Below are 4803 nucleotides of genomic sequence, written 5' to 3'. Positions count from 1 at the left end.
AATTAAAAAATAAAAAAATAAATAAAATAAATAAATAAATAAAAGGTAGGACAAAAGAAACTATCCAAAATGTAGCACAGAGAGAGACACAAAAAGATAGAAAACAGAAAGGTACAAGACCTAGACTAGAGGACAGTGAGCTGATCTAATACACTTAATTTAAGTTTCAAAAGAACTAGAGAAAAAACAAACAAACAAAAAAAAAACCTCAGGAATAAAAAATATTGAAGTGATAATAGCTAGGAAATTTCCCAAAGTTCAATGTTGTTCTTAAGTGCCATGGAGTCGGTTCTGACTTAGCGCCCCTGTATAGGCTGGTGAGTTTGAACCACTGACCGTGTGGTTCAAACCAACTTTATAGTCCAGCACGTTATCCTGCAGCAGTACATCAAGACCCCAAAAGTTCAATAGAGATCCCAAACTTGACAAAAATGTTGTTACTAAGTGCCCTTGAGTCAGTTCTGACTCACAGCGACCCTATAAGCAAGGTTTCTGAAGAGTAGCTGGTGGGTGTGAATTGCTGACCTTACAGTTCACAGTCCAATGCTGATCCTACAGCACCACACCAGGATTCCAGGCCATCTTTTTTTTAGTTTTCTAACATTTTCTTTCCTTTTTTTTTCTTTTTATTAGGGTAATAAAATAAAAACATTAGGAAACTAAAAAATAAGTATCTTAAAAGCCAGAAAGTCAAATATAGCTTATTTTTAAATTAGCAACTGTTTAATTTGCAAGAATGAAAACAAAATGGTAATAGCTTTGATATGCTGAGGAAAAAAAAATTAAAACAAAAAACAAGATTGCCAACCTAGAATTGCATGCTCCATGAAAATATTGTTCAAGAGCATCTACCATAAGACCAAATATATTCAAAAGCATGAGTTAAATGATATTAAAATAAAGAGCTATTCATTAAGAGTCAATATAAAGCAAGAGAAACAATAGATCAAAAAACAAGCTAAAGGTAACAGCAATACATATAAAATAAGGACTGGAAAAACTTCTAAGTTGTTAAGTGCCATTGAGTTGTTTCGTTTCATAGCGACACTGTAAAGGGTTTCTGAGGAGTGGAAGGTGGGCTTGAATCACAGCCCTTAGGGTTACCAGCCAGTTCAGGGCTTACCACAGAGTGTCACACAATGGAATTTATAGGAGTCAGTATGCAGAAAGATATCACACACAAAAAAAGGGCAAATTTTAAAGGTATTTCTCAAAAGAGTAAACCCAAGTGTTAAATAAACAAATGAAAAGATGACCAAACTCATAATAATCAGGAATGTGAATTAAATTCACAATGGAAGAATACACTTCCATTTTTCCAAGTGGGAAAAATTAAAAAGCATGACAACAGTATTGGTAAGGACATGGAGGCGCAAGAACTCTTACATACTCCTGGCAGAAATATTTGTTGTTGTGAAATGCCGTCGAGTCAATTCCGACTCATTAGCGATCCCGTATAGGATTTCCAAGGAGCGACTGCTGAGCTTGAACCACTGACCTTGCAGTTTAAACAATTTTTCAGTCTGATACATTAGCCCACAGAGCCACACCAGGACTATAAACTTGTACAATTCTTTTGGAAAACAATTTGGCCATATCTAAATTGAAAATGCATATACTCTACAACCCCAAAATTCTACTCCTTGGTGTGTACCCTAGAGAAAGTCTTGTATATGATATCAACCAAAGGCATATAAGAATATTGACAGTTTCACAAATGTTAATAGTTTTACACTGAAAACAACCCAAATGTCTACTGACAGTACAACAGGGCAACTGGATGGTGGCATATGCATACAATGCAATACTATGCAACAATAGAAAAGAGTAAAATATAGCTCTAGGTAACAACACAACTGGATTCCAAAGCCAACATTACATAAAAACAAGTTACAAAAGAATGTAACATGATTTCATTTCTATAAAATAAAAAGATATTAAAAACTAAACTGTATGCTTTGGTAGCATAGTGGTTACGAATCGGGCTGTGAACCTCAAGGTCAGCAGTTCGAAACTACCAGCTGTTCCACGGGAGAAAGATGAGGCTTTCTGCTCTCGTAAAGATTTACAGCCTCGGAAACCCTGTACAGAGTCACTATGAGTCGGAACCGACTCCACGGCACACAACAACAACAATGCATACGTAGGTGATCAAACTGTTAGGAATGGCTAATACATGATTATTTGAAAAGTCAGGATGGCAACGAGAGAGAAGATATTCTACAGAGATGAAGGAAATTCTACAGGAGCAGGGAAAACGGGTCTAAGAAGGTGCAGGCTATGTCCTATATAGTATCCCTTGAGTAGTATTGAAACATTTCTTTATAGAATATGTCATTTACAAACACACATACACATATGTGTACCGGAAACCTTTGGAAAGCATAAAGTTGTATATACTTTTAAATTAGGTTATTTGTAATATTTGGAAAAACAAAACAGGCCTATCAGAATATCAATTAAGCTGTCTAAAGCCAATTTAAAACATGTAACTGACTTAGACTTTTAATTCTTAAGTAGAAATCTTACTAAGTTATTTGAGTTACTAGAATGTTCAGAAGAATGCAAGATTCTAAATATTATTCATATTAAGTTTATTATACTGATAAAAGTTATTTATGAGGATAAGTCAAAAATTATTGCGGTAAAACTCATGGAAACATTTATTCAACAAAACTATCAAAATGTAGGATAAGCACTAGACTGCTAGCCACAAGGTTAGTGGTTCAAACCCACCAACTGCTTCTCGGAAACCCTCTACAGACTAAGTTGGAATCAACCCAACTGCATTTAACAACATCAAACTGTGAAGCTATTGTTTTTTGATATACTCTCCATCTTCATGCTTCTGAAGGTAGTGTTTTCATACCTGTATCTCTTTCCTGAAGTATTCTGTGTTCTTTTGATTTACATGTTTTGACATCCTTAAGGGACTAAAACTGTGTTTCTCTGCAATGTTCTGGGAACGAATAAGATGTAAGGAGAAAGATCAGGGCTGAAAGATGGATGGGGTAAGGTTTCCAAAATATTTTTCACAGGACAGTCCTTGCTATCCTCAAAGAATGAGCAGGTGAACAACTGTGATTAAAAAAAAAAAAAAATTCCTCAGTGTAACTTTCTTGCCTTTTTCTCACCAATGCAATCTTCCATTTTCTTACATTACATTTCTTCACAATAAGCCTGTGATTGTCCTGTATCCGGTCAAAATATCTATGAAGATTCCCTATTTCGAATCCAAAAAACATTTGTCATAACCTGTTGAGCTGACTGCTCTGCCTTGAATTAAGTGGTCCAATAGACACCTGGGAAGCCAGTTTTTATTTATTCCATTAAAATTGTTAATACCTTGGATCATGCTTTGAAGACTGATGGAAAGATCAGTTCTTTGACCTAAGTGATCTGCGGGCAATGCTTTTGGCATCCATCAAACTGAAAGCTTGCTGAGTACAGAATCAATAATTCCTCAGTCTTCTTCCATAGTTTCTTGACTCAACCACAATTTCTTCATTCACTTAGGCTGACTGTCTTCCCTCTCTCAGCTCATCTTAGAGGTCCTTCCTAACCTTCCTTAAAATGTTTGATCCATCTAAAATACTGTTGTTTTAAGACAGGCATCATTTCTGTAAACTTGTGTGCAAAGTTTCAACGATTTAGGAAGCTGTCTACATTAAGTTAGCCCTATCCTCAAAATTGTTTATTTCCTCCTCAGGTCACAAAAAGTATCTGTTTTTATTTTTTGGGGGGAATATCATAAAGACTAAGACAAGATTATTACTAAGTACTTGTCTGCAGATATCCGCTGATGGCAGAGACATATTTAAATGTGTTTTGTTTGGAGTAAACTGAGCATCTATGAACTGGAACCCTAGGTAGTGGTGATGGTGTTAAGTGCCATAGAGTCAGTTCCAACACAGTGACCCTGTACAGGGTTTCCAAGGAGCAGTTGGTGGCTTTGAGCCACTGACCTTGACATTAGTAGTCCAGTGCTTGTCCTACAGGACACCAGGTAGCAGTATTTTTTTTACTTGAAAATGTTTTAAACCAGAAAACTGAATTTCTTGAAATAGAAACTGAGTATATTGAATCTGAAAATGCAGTTCAATATGTTTTAATAGGTTTTAACAGCAAGTGGGACAAAGCATTATCTAAAAGCTTATTAAAAAATATTTGCTGAAATTTGTTAAAGTCATCAATAGAAAAATAAAATCTCATATATTGACCTTAAAAGCTTAATATAGAACTAACAACTGATCTATAACTTTTAAGAAATCAAACATTAACTTTCAAAGCAAATTTCTAAATATTCTTTGTCTGGAAACTTTTTAAAAATATGCAAAACAATTCATTTAACACTCTTTTCCAATCATATAAAAATTAAAAAAACTTATAACAAATGGTTGAGGTTAATTTAGTTAGAATTTGCTTAGGATTATATGCAAAACATAAACCATGTAGCAACTGATATGAAGACATACTGCTTTCAAAGGAGATCTTTCTTTCTTTTTTTGGTGGGGGAGGGGCAAGTTGAGAGGTCTATTGAGCAATCTGAGCATCTAACTGACTGTGATGGAATTCCCAGAAAAAATGCATATTGTTGTTGTTCTTAAGTGCCATCGAGTCAGTTACGACTCATAGCGATGTATAGAGTTTCCAAGGAGCAGCTGGTGATTCTGAACCACTGATCTGGTAGTCTAGTGCATTAACCCACAGCATCACAATTCTGAAATCAAATTTAAAGCAGCCAAAGATTTTAAAAATGAGGATTAGGATCACTTACACTATTTGTTCCAGTAGCCGATTACT

This window comes from Chrysochloris asiatica, unplaced genomic scaffold (assembly GCF_000296735.1).
Source record: "Chrysochloris asiatica unplaced genomic scaffold, ChrAsi1.0 scaffold00002, whole genome shotgun sequence".
Lineage (NCBI taxonomy): Eukaryota > Metazoa > Chordata > Mammalia > Afrosoricida > Chrysochloridae > Chrysochloris > Chrysochloris asiatica.
This window is presented reverse-complemented; position numbering follows the sequence as displayed.